An 18636-nucleotide genomic window follows, 5' to 3' on the forward strand; every position below is an offset into this window, starting at 1 on the left:
GCATCCGTGCGTCGCTGCGGTCCGGTCCCAGGTCGACGGGCACGTGCACCTTCCGCCGACCACTGGCGACAACATCGATGTACTGTGGAGACCTCACGCCCCACGTGTTGAGCAATTCGGCGGTACGTCCACCCGGCCTCCCGCATGCCCACTATACGCCCTCGCTCAAAGTCCGTCAACTGCACATACGGTTCACGTCCACGCTGTCGCGGCATGCTACCAGTGTTAAAGACTGCGATGGAGCTCCGTATGCCACGGCAAACTGGCTGACACTGACGGCGGCGGTGCACAAATGCTGCGCAGCTAGCGCCATTCGACGGCCAACACCGCGGTTCCTGGTGTGTCCGCTGTGCTGTGCGTGTGATCATTGCTTGTACAGCCCTCTCGCAGTGTCCGGGGCAAGTATGGTGGGTCTGACACACCGGTGTCAATGTGTTCTTTTTTCCATTTCCAGGAGTGTAATAACCGTTTAATTCCAAATTGAAGAGACAAGAAGTGTGGTCGCTTTGATGCGTCATTGTAAAGTTCAGTTTAATGAAATTTATTACCTTTAACTTTTTGGCTTTATCAGAAAGTTAACTTTATATAATTATTCAAAGAAAAGACGGCAGTCATTAAGTCACATAAGAATGTCTGAGTATGCCTCCATCCCGTTTCCAAGTAAAATTGTTGCCACAAAAGTCGTTCAAGTAAATTTACTTCTGGCGTTTATAAAGATAAACTCAAATAAAGTATTGAAATTGCTCCTTCAGAGGTGGCCACCTAAACAATCTTCGTTGTTATACTTTTCTTTCAGTGGATCTGTCATAAGGTAAGGCTACATAGCTGCAAGCTCTTTGCTACAGGGGTGCGGATAAAACCAAATCCAGGAAGACTGTATAAAGTTTTGTGTGTGTAATAACTTGTGTGGCATACCAATGCTGAAAATCAAACCCCATTGTCCGCACCTACCTTTGGAGAGATGTTTGAAACATAAATAGGTCTCTTGCTAATAATAGCATTCTGTTAGGAGACACATGCCTAAATTTATGTTAGAGACTGTTGTTAATCTTAGTAAACACAGTAAATTTGTGCAGTTAAGTGAAAATGCTCTACTGTGGAAACTAAAATCTGTATTTTTCTGAGAAGCGACGCGTAGTCAGGGAGGGATGAAGTATCTTCTTTTCTTTTTTTAGGGCAGTCTCGGCAGATAGCAGTACACGTGAGGGGGAGGGGGGGGGCAGTAAGCCCGACCGCTAAAAGGATTCACTTTCCGTAGCGCGGCCAACGCTACAGAATGATACAGAAATTATTCTGCACATTATTACTTTCATATTAAGCAATATAAGCGAGTCAGCCACCTAAATACTATCACGTTAGTAGTTAAAAAGCAATCTTTGCCCCGCCACGTAACGTTAAAAACGGTTCGATTACACACGATTCGGACATCTGAAACACAAAGACGAATTGTTCAATGAGGAATCGGCGGATTCGGTTACAACTTGACTCCACTCAAGTGCGAAGGAGCCATGACTTCCAGGATTCCAAACATGGGGGTTACTGCCTCCAATCTGTACAGGTGATCTACAGGTGCTATAATATTTAAGCCTCCAGAGTTGCCCAGTGCTTGCTGAACAGGTGGCATGCAGAGTCAGCTGCCCCACCCGCATCTCGCCACTATCAATACTTAATCCAGCCGGAAAACATTGGCTGCGACAATTCGCGGCTTCATGAGCTCCACGCCCGGGAAGCAGGAGTGCCAGGGAAACCAACTCGCTAGTCATGTGGACTCCCGCAAATTGCCGGTACCACGGCGCACCAAACGCCACAACGCACTCTTCGACCAAAGACCCTAGCCCTGGCATATGACCAGGACTGATATCGGCTGTACAAGTAGTTATTAGCGCCAGTGGAGTGGCACGCCCACCAACATTACAGCCGCCACAGCTCAGATGACATATCTTGTGACTATCTTTGGGCTGACGTACAGCAGGGTGAAAGTAATGCCTTTACAATACATTCATTGTATTCGCAACTGTGAATACGGACAACCATCAGCTTTAGAATGGAATGACGACAAGGAAAATTTGTGCCAGACCAGGACTTGAACTCTGATTTCCAGCTTACCGCGAGCGGTCTCCTTGGCTATCCGTGCATGACTCACTGCCACACCCAAACTACAATATGTCGTCAACCATGCATCTACGACCTGTGCTCATACATTTATTATGTATATTCCTGTACAGGTGAGACGTTTTACGTGAAGTCGCTTGCACGGTATCGACGGAGAAATACGATATTGTAGTGCCAGTGTTATTCTGATTACGGTGCAAAGTTCCTTTGGGCTTGGATACATAACGCAGTTCTGCTCGCGCAGATATGAGGCACAGACGTCCGCTGCGCCGCGCCTGTTGTGGAGCTTCAGCGCGCGTTATTTACTTTTCGCCGTGGTTTCGTTTACTGTGTCCCTTTTATGAGCGAGTCACGGCACACTCTTACCGCTGGACAACGATCAAGATTGCGTTCCATGCAGAATATGCATGTGCAAGACCTTACGAAACTGAGACCTTATATGGGATGTTCTTCACCTGGATCGGAAAGTTGTCATTGGCATTCACTTTTCCATCTCTGGGAAAGTAGTATATATCAAGATGCGCACTGAAGAAGTGTGTACCGAAATTGTGAGCCGCCAAACGCTAAACCACAAGTTTAAGCACCCTGATGGACAATTAAATAATGTAGTGATTGACCATGCGGGTTTCGGCCTGCGTACAGCCAGGGTTTTCGATCAAGATCCCGCCGAACGGTGTCATGTTGGCTTTTAAATCATATGGTATTGTACTCAGTCACCTGGCCGAAAAATAGAAAACCTTTGAGACCTGTCCTGAACTTAAAAGTCGTCCGTCAAGTGAAAACTGAATTGGTGAAGTATGTGCCATCTTACTTGGCTATATGGGGATGCAGTGCCAACATTATGTATGACGGACAGTGACCAGGAAGGGCACGTCTGCCAAAACTGTCTCCAGCGCCAGCTTGTATAGACACCTCTCAAAAATGACGCTTCCACTGCGCCGTCCACGGTTCTTCATGTCGCCTTCGGCATGGTCACCGCACCACTTCTTCACGACCCATGTGACCCGCCACAGGTAATGACTACTATAGTGGAGACTAAACCGACATCTTTCACCTTACTGCAGCCAGAGACACTGTCAGGAGGAAACACTTGCCTGCCTAGTACTGCTAACTGTTACACAGAGATGGAGCTCACGCCTGGCGACGTACCGACTTCTGCCTACCTTCCATCTGGTAAGGAGGCGACGGACAACAGCTCCTATTCGGACACAGAACAGCATGTATATAAGCAAAAGGCCCCAAGGAACCGCTGGAAGCAGCATTGTGCGCCCTCAATTGATTATTGCCGAGGAACGGGACCACAAGATGACAACATGTCCGATGATGCGAAGTCCTGTGACACGCAAATGTTGGACGTTGACCCCACGACAACTTCACATCGTATGACGCGGCGGCGCGGAACCCTCCCACAAGTGTCCTGGGGGCGTCCGTCCTACTGTGTCAACTCCTCCTTCACGCACACCAGACGACCCATCGAGGAACACCACATCTGTTCTATCGAGCTGCTAAGCTGATGACATCGAGGATGCTACTGTGCTACTGCCTGGTGCCGTGGAAGGGCACGACCTGATGGAGGTGTCGGAACAGCAACGACACAGTGACTGAAAACGTGATGGATGCTGCGGCTGGGCCGCTCCTGATGGCCGCCGCCAGAGAGGACATCACCTTCCTGGTGGATATGGAGACCCAACAATACCGACTGGAGACTCTCAACATCTATCTATCCATGCGCGCCATAAACTGACGATGTTGCAAGATATGCTGAATGCGACGGATTAGACATTGTCCTCCTCCAGAAGGTCTATGTCCGGGATTTCGTCGGCGCTTTCGGATACACTGCTGACATCTGCCACACTTCTGCCGCTGGCAGTGGCATGGCAATCTTTCTCCGTGATGGCCTAATTGTCGAATACGTCACTTTCCTCCCTGACGAGAGAGGCATGGTGCTCGTTCTCCATGGCATTAGAATCTCTAATATCTATGCGCCCTCCACGTCGTTACGACGCCGTGAACGGTGCACTTTCTTCACAGATGCGGTCGCACCCCTCTTTGTGGGACGCCAGCGTACCTTAATCTTCGGTGAGGATTTTAACTCTACCGAGGCGCCGAAGGACTAACTGGCACACTGCGTTCCACTCTCCACCATTATAACCAACCTCCCACTCGTGGACACGTTAAGTATGTATACGGCGATAGAGCGGGTTTCACGCACTATAGCAGCCACTCCTCCGCGTCTCTCTCTTACACGCCATTATTCTGGGCACATGAGCCGCTGAAATATGAGCTGCACCTTTTTCCGACCATGCGGCCTATAATGCGCAGTCACCTTGCGCCGGCAGATGGTATTGCATGGGCGAATGCCTGGAAATTGAAAGTGAGACACCTACGTTAGTCTGAATGTTGACAGCTCGTGGAGGCAACATGGACGTTATGCCACCATCGAGAAGGGGCTTACCCGACCACACTCTGATTGTGGCTGCCGTGTGTCACATCGGCTCATAGGAAAGCATTGACTGGTCGTGGCAGGGAGATCGCCGTCTAGAGGCAGCCCCACTAGATTTTTATTACCGCATTCTGCATGATTTTTCTGCAATTCCGCACTCATCTGCCCGTCAGCAAGCAATGAATCGCACAAAGGCATGGATCAGAGCACTCACGAGGCAGCACCTCGAAGGAACGATTGTTTGTTTGTGTATCATGGATAGAATGGACCATGAAGGGCCATCAGTGTATCACATCATCGAGGAACGCCGGCGTCGGCGACGAGTGCTGTTCCACGCTCTATGTAACATCCACGAGATAAACTTTTGGCTACAGTGCGACGAGAGGAAATTATGCCTCTAACAGTTATAAACATTATGTATTCGACGTATGAAAAAACAATGAAAACTTATAGTGAATTAATTATTTATATAATATTCTATGATATAATTGGACATATCGATGTGTATCATACAAAGACAATGATAATTGTAAAGTCCTTTTATGATCTGCGTTTGTCTTTGTTTTTTTACCTTTTGTTGGATGGCTTTTGTAGGTTCAGCACGCAAGACGCATATCAAACAGGTCTGTTAAGAAATTGTAATTATTTGTTAATTATTACTTGAAAATAGAATTCATTATTATTATAAACATGAGTGAATAATTATTTCTAACTGTAACTCCTCTCTCAGTAAGCATTATCTGTGTTACTTGTTTCTTTCCGCTACAAGGATCGCAGCCATTGATGATAGCGATTTGTATCGCGTTTTTGTCTGTGTTTACCTTAGAAACAAATCAAATGTTTGCTTGATGAAGTCTAAATAGTGTACAATACGAAAGTAGAGTTTCTGTAAAGTTCAATAAGCATTTAAAATACTTATTTGCTCTAACAATAGAAAGTCTCTATCAATTGTCTGCCGCCATCTTCACAATTATCACAGCGGCAAATTCAAAATACGCAACTCTGCAGACATAAATGCTGAACGTAATACAAATGTGTAAAAATAAATGTGCACCGGTGGTCCCGAACTCATTTTAATGAAAATAATTCGAATCAGATTGGTTCTTTAAAAACAGTGCTCATAGCACGATCGTTATAACAAAGTTTTGTAGCTGATGTATGGAGCCGAAATTAATTACGCACGAGTTGCGAAGAATATTGTTTCAGGTAATATACGTCAGTGTTGTGCGCGGCTGATATTCGGTGGTTTTAATGATCATTTTGCTGAAGATAACTGCTTCCATCTTAATCAATAGTTGTATAGAATCTGTTGTATGAACTGTGATTTAGTGACACACAACTTACAGACAACACTTTAACACGACGTTAACTTGGAGTTCTTTAGCAACTTGACCAAATCTTTAGCCGGGAGAAAAATTATGTAGTAATTACTCAGTGTAATAAAATAAGATTATCATTTTCACTTACAAATTAGTTAAATACCAAACCACTTAATAACCCAGCGAACGCCACATCTATCTTTAGCTGACATCACTGTGTCACAACAAAATGTGCAATGTGAAATGCTCTCCACGCTCTCTGCAGTCAGCTGTTCGCGGACCACTGTGATGGTTCTTTTTACGTATTGTATTTCGTTGGTATTTGTTTGTTATGTAAAGTTAGAGTTAGTATTATTCTGCCTGTTTCACAACTGGAAAATTATTTACGCAATGGGCCCAGTTTTGGTACTTCTCGCAGTTAGTTTGCCCGATAAGCTGTACTTGTATCACAAGACACCACCAATACATACACCTCTCTCACCGCCACACCTTCACTTGCCAATGTTGGGCAAAATTTGCTGCCTGGCTCATGTAGCACTATCACCGTCAGAGGGTGGTACGGGACTACAAGTCCTACCGCCACACCTCCTGCGTCACTGCCCAGTGGAAATTTACTGCCTCACCAACACAGTTAGACCGCAATAGACCGGTGGCCCATGCTAGGCAAAATTTTCTGCCTGACTCATGTAGCACCATCACCGCCAGAGGGTGGTACGGGACCACAAGTCCCACCGCCACACTTCCAAAGTGAATTGCAGTGACGCAGTCACTGCCCTGTGGAAATTTACTGCCTCACCAACACAGTTAGACCGCAATAGACCGGTGATGCTGTATTGTAACATATCACCCCGGACTACAAGTCCAATACATAATATTACTGGCGCCAACTAAAGATATTAGTTTTGGCACCCCGGACTACAAGTCCAATACATAATATTACTGGCGCCAACTAAAGATATTAGTTTTGGCAATGGTTCCTATTATACATCTGAGTAAATCCTTTGCTGAAGAGAATGTCGCAATATTATCTAAGCGGAGGCCATAGAAATACACCGAAGTCACGCTGTATGAATATATTTTAAAAGAGCTGAGTACCATTACTGCGAAATAACTGCTAATCAAGATAAATCTTCTACGTAAACATTTATTTTTCCTTATTTGTCAAAATTAGCAAATATTAAAATATTTTTACAACTCTAGGACGTTATCATTTAGAACAATGGCGTTGACCTCTGCGCTAGTGTTCCCTCTAAAATTTGCATAAATTATTTAAGTCACATCATGAGTATAGGATCTGCTACACTAAAACATTAGCGACACTTTGAAGTAATATTTGATTATATTTAGTCTAAATATTACATGAAACTTACACGTTTTCGTGCCTCGTTACAAAATGGCTTCTTACACGACCGAGAAACAAAAGGGAAGTCTGTGCGATCCTGTATCAAAAGGAACCGAGATTACAATAACAACCACATGTCATAGTAGATGATTACATAGTCTTTACGATTTTTTTGCGATAATATTTATTTCATTACGAAGTCAGCTTTGTTATATTTGCGAAATTCTTCAATATTTTTTTTCACGTTACGTGGTGTACCGCCACACCACCATCATCCTCCAGATGCGACTGAGTAAATCTCTCGCCTTACATATGGCACGCCACCGCTCGACGCGCAGATGACTTTACTTGAGGTCATGACTAAGTAGTAGGTCACTGCAGCTATACTAGCCAGCACCCCTCACAAATCGCCAGGATCCGACGGTCTCCCATTAGAGTTTTACAGGCCCTACCGCCGATTACTGACCCTGCCTGGACGGACATGTGCCACGACTTGCTGTCCACTGAAGTGCAGCTTCCTGTTGCTTTCCTCGAGGGGTTGCTCGTTCCTATCCATAAACCAGGCGGTGGAACCTCCATCGGTGACTATCGCCCCTGAACTGCGATATGAAGCAATGCCAGTGCCAGGCAAAATAACGTTCCAGAACTGCTGCAAAACACAAAATTAGCCGCTCGATTATTCACATAGTTTCTGTCCACATGCAGTGCATTTATGACAGGTTGCTGTTTGGAACCCAGTGAGTTGTCAGAAACAGCGTCTTGCTACTGAAGCAACATGTCAACCTGTTATATAGTTCTCCTCATCATCACAATATTCGTCACTGAATCACAATTTGATAATGTTAAATTTCATTAGACACGTTAGACTGGTCATAAAAGATAGTGCCACTTAGCGTTTGGTGCTCTATGATAGGGCCTTTTTAGGAGGCGATCATAACACACAGAGTTCCTTATGTCGATCCGTGTAATGATCGCGCTTGTGCAGATGTGGCGCATCACAGTGGTTCTGGCCTCCCTGGATTTCAGTCAGGCCTTCGATAGGATTGATCACTCCTGTCTGACAGCGGTGATGCAGAATACAGGACTCCCAGACAGCTTAGTGGAGGTCATAATGCATCTACTCTGGGGCGCGACATCAAGGATCCTGTGCACTGATCATCTTACACCGTCCATCCTGATACAACGATCCGTGCAGCAAGATGCCCTCTTTCTGAGATCCTGTACACTCTCTCCTTGGAACTGTTACTTTGCAGCCATCGTCAACGACTCACCGGGATGACTCTTGGCGGACACACTTTTTGTTGCATGGTCTATGTAGATGACCTGGGCCTCCTCCTGCGCAACGGCAACGACGTACAGGCAATGCTGGAGTGGAGTCCCTACAGCGCTGCTTGGGGCGGCGTCTTTAATATTCGCAAATCTCGCGCATTGCGTATAGGCCGTGCGTTGCCCTGTGAATGCGTCGCTCTCTTGCGGATCTGCGACATGGTACTATGTCTAGGTATTGAATTTAAAACCTAGTTGCGGCGATCCGTAGCGCTTAACAGTAGGCGCTTAAGACGCCGGATCCGAGCAGAGCTTCTTGACCATCGACTCCGAACCCTAGGTTAGCTGCAACGGACCGTTTTGCTGTCTACATCGTATCGCGAATCCTGCACGTGGTCCAGACTTTCCCCATGCCCCCGTCAATGGCCAGACGCATGTTGGCTGCAGTCGTTTCCTTTGTCACTCAAGGCTTGTTACTTACAGTCATCTATGAGTCCCTCACCCGCCTGAAGGACAAAGAAGGCCTCAGTCTCTCACGTTCACCATCGAGCAATCACGCACGTCCAGATGTGGCGACACACATTGACATGCATCAGCAGCCAACTGATGAGGGCTCTTACCCCAAGCTCGTTCATTGCCCCACTGCTGCTGACAGACGACCCAGCGCCCATTTTCTACTTGAGCTATTTATTCCTTTAATATAGCTTCATACCTTCGTCAGGACTGTGCTTCTCCCTCCACATCTACCGACGGTCAAGATGGTGTGTACATCACCGCAATCGCAACGTTTTGCTGTTTGTAGATGACAAGGAGTAGGTTGCGTTGTAGACCCAGAGCTACTAGCATAAATATCCAAACCTTCATGTGAGGTATTGTAAGTAGGCTGTTTAGGTTTTTATGTTGGTAACGTCACCTAGCGCTCTGTATGAAAATCACAGGCTGTGCTATGTGCAGTCTGTGGCTGGTTTGCATTGTTGCAATTTGCTATTGTAGTGTTGGGCAGTTGTATGTGAACAGCGCGTAGCGTTGCGCAGTTGGAGGTGAGCCGCCGGCAGTGGTGGATGTGGGGAGAGAGATGGCGGAGTTTTGAGAGCGGATGATCTGGACCTGTGTCCATCAGAGACAGTAAATTTGTAAGACTGGATGTCACGAACTGATATATATATATATATATATATATATATATATATATATATATATATATATATATATATAATGACTTTTGAACACTATTAAGGTAAATACATTGTTTGTTCTTTATCAAAATCTTTCATTTGTTAACTATGCCTATCAGTAGTTAGTGCCTTCAATAGTTAGAATCTTTTACTTAGCTGGCAGTATTGCCACTCGCTGTATTGCAGTAGCTCCAATAACGAAGATTTTTGTGAGGTAAGTGATTCATGAAAGGTATAGGTTATTCTTAGTCAGGGCCATTCTTTTGTAGGGATTTTTGAAAGTCAGTTTGCGTTGCGCTAAATATTGTGCGTCAGTTTAAGCACAGTCATTTATAATTTTTCTAAGAGGACATTTCAGTATATAAAAAAATGCGTACATCCACTTTGTTTCCGAACGTAGTGTAAAACTATAAACTTTACACAGCGTAAATAGACAACTTAAAATGCCTCGACTCAGTGACGCATGTGTCTACTCCGTATTGTATGCAAACTGATGTAAAAGTATTTCACAATAATCGCTCATTATACATTTTGTACCAAAGGTTCCTTTAAATGTTAACATGTAACAGTTTTGCAAAAGGAAAATAAAGAAATAAACCCACTGAAAATAGCACGAAAAGAGCCGAAACATGTCTGGATGGAAATTAAACAATAAAGATGACTTGCACAAGACAGAATTCCTCTCCAATCTTCTTAGCAAGCACAGAAAGAAGAACTTCAATATACACATCATAATAAGGAGCTGTTCGTGTAGTGTGTTTTCAGTTACGACAGCTAAAGGAAATTGTTCCGGTTGTGATCAGTTAACTCTTTTAGTGCAGGCGAGTGTGTCTGGGATGGCCAAATTAAGTCACCAAGAAACCATCATTTTCATCTATAGCGATGCTGCTGTACGGTACACTAAAGTTCGAAGATTATATTTCATTTTATTTCATTGTTTCATTCTCTCCATGTTGCTGGCATTCACTGGTTTGTTGTTCTCATTTATTCTACAGAGCAGAGGGTTTCTTGGACTATTATTTTTCTATTGCTAATTTTTACTCTTTTTTAGATTGATTGTTTAATGTAGTTAGGGTGTCAGCTTTTAAATGGTTATATTTTAGGTTTTGGTATTCTGTGCTAAGATTGATTATTGTATGTTTACTTATTCGTCTTGTACTGTTATGTTATTAATTTTGGTATAATATTTCTTGCCCTTCTATCTTAAAATAGTTGAAATTGAAGGGAGCAGATTCTTTAATCTTGTGTTCTATAGAGTTAGATACGAAGTTTCGTGTTTTGGTAAACTAAACATTGCACGTCTTACCTGGGTCATTTTCATTATGCTCTAGGAGTTATAGAAATTGATCGGTTAATTTTGAATACTGTCGATGATTTGCACCCACGCAGCCTGTAAGCGTATTGTCATATCGCTGGCTTAGTTGTAGAGTATCTTCACGGGCAGCCGCGTCTGCAGCTTCGAGCACGGCACACGGAACTGTTACGTTGTTTTGTGGGTAGCTCTGCATGTGAGAGGCATTGTTACTATGGAAATTCAAGTGTTGCTACAAGTGCTACTACAGTAAAGTGATGAAATGTGGAAGTGATTCAGAGAAAAGTGCGTAATGCTGTATTTAAAAATGAGCAGTGCCGCCGATAACGTATTTGTGTATCCTCTCGTTGCGTGTCGCACAGCATCAATCATACGCGCCGTGTTCGGTTTCCCATATGAACTAATGTGAATCAGTAATACTATTTACCACAAAAGAGAGCATTTAAGTGCCAGTGTCTTGTAGCGAGCACGAGAATGTGCGTTCGATCATCGCGTTTCCGCATCATCAACAATCAACCGCGCCGTGACGGTTACGCGCACGCTCGTACAATTGAGAACTGTGAGCTGTAAATTAACTTTATGAGCAGTGTTATATTATTAATAGTGTCAAGGAGGACTGGCACCAGATATATGTATATGTGACGAGCGTAAGAACTTTCGTTCGATCATTCGGCTTCCGCATCATCAACAACCACCCGCGTCGAGTGGGTTACGCGTACGCTCGTCCAAGTGATATTGCAGACAGATAATCATCAAGAATGTTAACTGGGATAAGCAGTTATGACTTAGAATGTAAACAGTGCAACCTGCGATTTCCTTTATCGTCTCAGTTGTTCGTACCAGATATAGGGTAGTGTTGTGTTTGATGTTGAGTGGATCCCCTAACTCGCTTGCATATTTAGATTCATAATTTCAGGCAAGTCGGTCAGCAGTTTGGAGCAGAACAATACGACCGCCGTGGGATTATCAGGTGCACGGTCAAGAAGCGGTTAGAAGCGAAAGATTCCAGTTTAAGGGACCCCCGCCACTAGTACCCTCGGGCGTGTTACAAACTCCCATCCACTTTTCTTTTTTGCTGTTGATTGAGCCACGTATTTAAGAAAAAGAAGCACTTATATTTGTAAATCTTCATACAAATTTAATGTGCGATTTGATGTCGGCTGACAGATAGCGAATAGAAAATGTTCATGACACGACAGAGATATTTACCTCTGAATGTTGCTAGTAGATACTAGTTGTATGAAAAAGTTACTCGTTACCCCGAACATGGTGATTTCCAGTACAACCAAGTCTTTGCGTGAGCATGCACGGGGATGGACCTATAAGGTAAAGCTGGCCACAAGAAGACGCCACTGCCTGGCAAGCTAACGCTCCAAAACTGCTGCAAACACACACTTAGCGACTCGTTTATTCACAAAGTTGTTGTCCACATGCAGTGGATTTACGACAGTTAACTGGTTTCGAACCCAGTGAGTTATTAGAAACAGCATCATGCTACGAAAGTAACATGTCAACCTATCATATAGTGCTCCTCATGTTTGCTATATTGGTCATTGAAGTCACAATTTAATAACGTTAAATTTTATTAGACACGTTAGACCGGCCATAAAAGTTAGTGCCACTAAGGTTTACCGACTGTTTTACTTGGAAACCGATGTTACAAGCTGTCTACTAGATTTGATCTTTAGTAATCCTAATAGGCATTTTAAAGTAAAAATTCTCTGTGTACTTCTTAGATTATGTTTTCTACCAGTTTTAACTGTCTAATTTGCCTTAGTAGACATTGATAGATCCACTTTTACCTTTCTGTTCTATCCAGAGTCAAAAGATGGAGAAACTAGTAATTCACTTATTTCTTGCTTACCACACTCATCTACCATGTGTGCAATGTCGTTCATTCCTGGTAGCAGACATTCTTTATTAAGCACTGAAATTAAATCGTCCAATGAAGCGATGCTATTGTTATTGTACGAACACATGTAGACGCAATTCACATGAAATAATCTCTTTTATTCACGTTGAGAAATATTTGAGAATGTATTCTGTCATTTCTTGAAAACCATTAGTTCCTGACCATTCCTGAGATTACGTAGAACAAAAATGTGTGATGTTTTTTAATACTCACTGGTCAATTACGATAAAAATAGGAGTCTACTGCAGCTATCAGAATACCCAAGCAAAGTACATCACACGTTATTGAGTCGATATTGAAAGAATTATGGTCCCTTAACAGATGTAAAGCTTACACTCTGCCAAAAAGCAGCTGGAACGCTAGCGTATGTAATTTGTGAGGTACTGGATATGAAACTAAAAACCTTGACAAAAACGAGAATAACTCAGTTTTTCATACACACAATCAACCACCCATAGAGGTTCTAAAACCTTTTGGATGTTAACCCTATACCACGAAAGTATACAGATAAGAGAAAAAGTGGGTGAACTACAGAGGGATAGAATCCGGCATCAGAGTTTTCCCACAAAAGTCAATAAATTCAATAACTTCGTTTAAATAGAATTACTGCCACACAAATAGGAAGTTCCCAAAATTTTGCCCAGATGGTGTTTTCTGTTGTGAGGGACTCCTTTTGTTACAATTTCTGCTGGATATAATTGAAAGTAATTCAGAAGTTGGCAAATTTTGCCAATATTGCGTTTTGTTTTGTAAGGAACCTGTTTAAGCTAAATTTCAACGATCCATCGCTCATGAACACACCAGAGCGGCACCAGAGAAGTGTTCTTGGCGTTACAAGAATTCGGTTTCTGGCAACCTGACGCAAGCAAACAACGTGCCCAAAATGTGCAAATGTTCAGAGTTGCGTTGACTGTGAAAAGTAGAACCCCTGCACAGTGTGTCGTTTTCTTCGAATCTTGAGGTATGGAATAATCCCCATGGCGTGAGTTCTGACTCAATGAGACCCTAAGCTCTTCTGCGGTTAAAATTAGATTCCGTGGGTTTAGGCATCATGATGAGACAGTTTAATTGAGTGTTACAGGCATTAGTGGGGTCGATCAAAGTTTACCGAATGAACAGCTAATGATCTTGTTGCTCGCTCGTTGGGACAATCAGACCATCCGGAATTATGATAGTAACTCGGGGTTATTATCGTATCCGGACCAACGACGCCCCGATTTCAACTGCTATGCACCTTCATTAAACAGTTATCTCTCGTTCACTCTGTTACGTGTTTTATTTCTTTGTTAGATGAAAAAGATCCGCTTCGTTTGGTCTTTGTTTTCATTTGTTTCCTGAGAACATACAAGATCAGTTGAGAACATTTCACTACATCATACAATTGAACATTCAAAAATTTTAAAACTTTTAGTATTTCACGCTCAGAAATACTCTTGACTGCTCAAAAATGCTTTTAAGTTCTCTTAAATCCACTTAAGTAGTCAACAATGTCCTAATGCGAAATAAAATATTGCGTTACTCAGATATTTCTTATAGAAGACGGAGAACATTACAAAACTTTCGAGAACAGTCCAAATCATTTAAATATTGGAGAACCTGGACCATTCTGGAACATTTCAGATCATTCTAAAATATTCAAGAACACTCGAAAATGTTAAAGAATCCTCTGCGATAATCTGAAGTACTCTGTAGTATTCTAGAACATTCTAGATTCCTCTAGAACATTTGAAAGCATTCATTAAAATTCTAGAATATTTGTAAAAATTCGACAACGGGGCTTAAAAAAACGAAACTTTCTTTTGCTCATCAGTCTTTTGAGTGGTTTGAAGCGGCCCAAAACGACCTCTTCATCTCAGTGTAGCACGTGCAACCTACGTCCTCAATTATTTGCCGGATGTATTCCGGTCTCTGTCTTCCTACACAATTTTTATCCTCTACAGCTGCCTCTAGTACCATCAAAGTTATTCCCTGATGTTTTAACAGATGGCCTGCCATTCTTCCCTTCTTCTTGACATTTTTTCCCATATATTCCTTTCCTCCCCAATTCTGCACAGCACCTCCTCATTCCTCACCGTTTCAGATCACCTAATTTTCAACATTCGTCTGTAGCACCTCATCTCAAATGCTTCGATTCTCTTCTGTTTCGGTTTTCTCACAGTCCATGTTTCACTACCATATAACGCTGTGCTACAAACCACTAAATACAGTACTTATAAGGCTAAACTAAATGATCATATTCTCGATTCAGTCGTATTTAATTCACTGCAAGAGAGATCTGCTTTTCTTTCACTTTATTTCATACATAAAGAACTTATTCCGTTACAACACCTGCTTATGAATTATATCTGTCGTTTTATTACTTGGTGAGCAAATTCATAAATTCTTTGGGCTGCATATAACTAATCTCGGGAAACACATTATTCTTTTAAACAACACCACAATATTTTAATGCTTATACTTGTACCTTATTTAAAGTGATACAAAATGCTAACGTTACTGGAAATTACAGTCTTTTGAAATGGCACTTCGGTAGATATGAGGAGAATCCTCAGAATAAATACATTTTTCCTTTATCTTTTCCTGTTGTTATTGTTGCTTCAGTTATAGTGTTTGATAATTATCGCGGCCATTCTTTTTCGATTACATAATCTTGGTGGATCTAAATTTCTCAGCAAAGTATTTGGTGACGTATTTTTAATCTTAAATCACGTAAAGGCCTTCCTGGACCTCGTATCGAATTCAAAAATTATGTTGGGAAAACTGCCCTTCATAATAACTCTGAATTACGTCGGAGATCTTGTAGTGTTCTATCTAACGCTACAAATTAATTTTTTATTCCATTATACATTCGTACCAATGATCAATACATACTGTTTCAAAATCTGACCTCGTCCATATTCTCTTAATACTTTGCAGAACGGAAATTCCAGTTCTGCAAACGTTAACGGCAGTTTCAAAGCAGAAGAACAGTTCGTTCTCCTTGCATTAATGATGCCACAATTCCAAATATGTCAATGTAAGAGTAGTCTCACTTCTAGCTCGCATTTGAACCATTAACTGACACTTCAAAATTTCATTGTGGTACCTCATGGTGCCTACAAGTAGAATTCTCCATCATTACCTCTGTTCACATGTTCCACGACGAAATCATAAGGTGTTTTGATGTTCTGTTAACAATGTTCTGTTTCGAGCGGTGTATTGCAGCAGTTCAGCACATTACAGTTTTTCTCTTTCAATATTTCGGAATTCAATGTGGCGATCTTCGTGGTGCTTCCTAGTTCAGCTGAAGTTTGACTACTTATTGTTAAGTACTTACCTTCCAAACGAATAAGTGCTTAATTATACATCTCTCCAATGGACTCGATATTTAATTCCAGAAGAACTTTTTGCATCTGACTCAAGACATCATTCATTCTGTCTTTGAATTTTTCCCACAACTAAATGGATTCGATGGGCTACACTCAATGCTATTTTGTTACCTAACACACTAAAATCTCACTTAATACACTGATCGCATCCTTAGCTTTCTTTCACTAGAATTTATTTCACTTTTCTATCGCTTTCACTTCTTATTGATCCTCTGTAATTGATTTCTAAAAGTTTACTTACGGTTGCGTCTCGCCATTGGCTATATATAACCTCGTGAGCTGAAACATATCCCTGCCACAACAGGATAATGAAAAATTCGAGAACGTTCTCGAACATCTTGAATATTCTTGAGCACTCACAGACACTCCGAAGAATTCCAAAATATTCTGAAACATTCTAGAACATTCATGAATCTTCTGGCAGATATTACAAAATTCTGAAACGTTCTACTACAATCTTAAACATTCTCGAATATTCTAAAAAGAGCATTCTAACCAATCTCGGCCAGTTCCGCACTGGGTTCCCAGCTGCTTCACTAACTTCCCAGTGGACATCCAGTGATGCGATGCCCTCTTTTGACACACATATCTTAGAATCCAACCTCTGCATTTCCAAACTGGAACTTTTTCCGTGGATGTGGAATAAAAAAACTGTCATACTATGTGAACCTGACAGAGATGTGGCAGTGGTTATGGACGTATAGCGGCATGTACAGACAAACAGGTTTACATTTATTATATATAGTTTCCTCTGATTACTGTTCACTGACTGAGAATTGTCTACTGGTCCAATTATGACTACTTACTATCCAGGCGCTTATGCCACCTATTTCAGTACCTTTTTACCTTTTTATATTGTCAGCTACATTATCTCTCTATATAAAAAGCAATGTCCCTACTGACTGACTCACTTACTGACTCATCATCGCCTAGCCCAATCCGCTAAGGCTAGAAACTTAAAATTTGGAGATTGTTCTTGTACTGTGGGCATCGTTTAAGAAGGGAGTCTTCGAAATTCCACCCCTCAGGGGTAGAAATAGGAGACGAAATTTCCAGAATGAGATTTTCACTCTGCAGCGGAGTGTGCGCTGATATGAAACTTCCTGGCAGATTAAAACTGTGTGCCCGACCGAGACTCCAACTCGGGACCTTTGCCTTTCGCGGGCAAGTGCTCTACCAACTGAGCTACCGAAGCACGACTCACGCCCGGTACTCACAGCTTTACTTCTGCCAGTACCTTGTCTCCTACCTTCCAAACTTTACAGAAGCTCTCCTGCGAACCTTGCAGAACTAGCACTCCTGAAAGAAGGGATATTGCGGAGACATGGCTTAGCCACAGCCTGGGGAATGTTTCCAGAAAAGGCAAAGGTAAAGTTTGGAAGGTAGGAGACAAGGTACTGGCAGAAGTAAAGCTGTGAGTACTGGGCGTGAGTCGTGCTTCGGTAGCTCAGTTGGTAGAGCACTTGCCCGCGAAAGGCAAAGCTCCCGAGTTCGAGTCTCGGTCGGGCACACAGTTTTAATCTGCCAGGAAGTTTCATATCAGCGCACACTCCGCTGCAGAGTGAAAATCTCATTCTGGAAACATTCCCCAGTCTGTGGCTAAGCCATGTCTCCGCAATATCCTTTCTTTCAGGAGTGCTAGTTCTGCAAGGTTCGCAGGAGAGCTTCTGTAAAGTTTGGAAGGTAGGAGACAAGGTACTGGCAGAAGTAAAGCTGTGAGTACCGGGCGTGAATCGTGCTTCGGTAGCTCATTTGGTAGAGCACTTGCTCGCGAAAGGCAAACGTCCCGATTTCGAGTCTCGGTCGGGCACACAGTTTTAATCTGCCAGGAAGTTTCATATCAGCGCACACTCCGCTGCAGAGTGAAAATCACATTCTGGAAACATTCCCCAGGCTGTGGCTAAGCCATGTCTCCGCAATATCCTTTCTTTCAGGAGTGCTAGTTCTGCAAGGTTCGCAGGAGAGCTTCTGTAAAGTTTGGTAGGTAGGAGACAAGGTACTGGCAGAAGTAAAGCTGTGAGTACCGAGCGTGAGTCGTGCTTCGGTAGCTCATTTGGTAGAGCACTTGCCCGCGAAAGGCAAAGGTCCCGAGCTCGAGTCTCGGTCGGGCACACAGTTTTAATCTGCCAGGAAGTTTCATATCAGCGCACACTCCGCTGCAGAGTGAAAATCTCATTCTGGAAACATTCCCCAGGCTCTGGCTAAGCCATGTCTCCGCAGTATCCTTTCTTTCAGGAGTGCTAGTTCTGCAAGGTTCGCAGGAGAGCTTCTGTAAAGTTTGGAAGGTAGGAGACGAGATACTGGCAGAAGTAAAGCTGTGAGTACCGGGCGTGAGTCGTGCTTCGGTAGCTCAGTTGGTAGAGCACTTGCCCGCGAAAGGCAAAGGT

The sequence above is a fragment of the Schistocerca cancellata genome, chromosome 1, assembly GCF_023864275.1.
Source record: "Schistocerca cancellata isolate TAMUIC-IGC-003103 chromosome 1, iqSchCanc2.1, whole genome shotgun sequence".
In the NCBI taxonomy this organism is placed as follows: domain Eukaryota; kingdom Metazoa; phylum Arthropoda; class Insecta; order Orthoptera; family Acrididae; genus Schistocerca; species Schistocerca cancellata.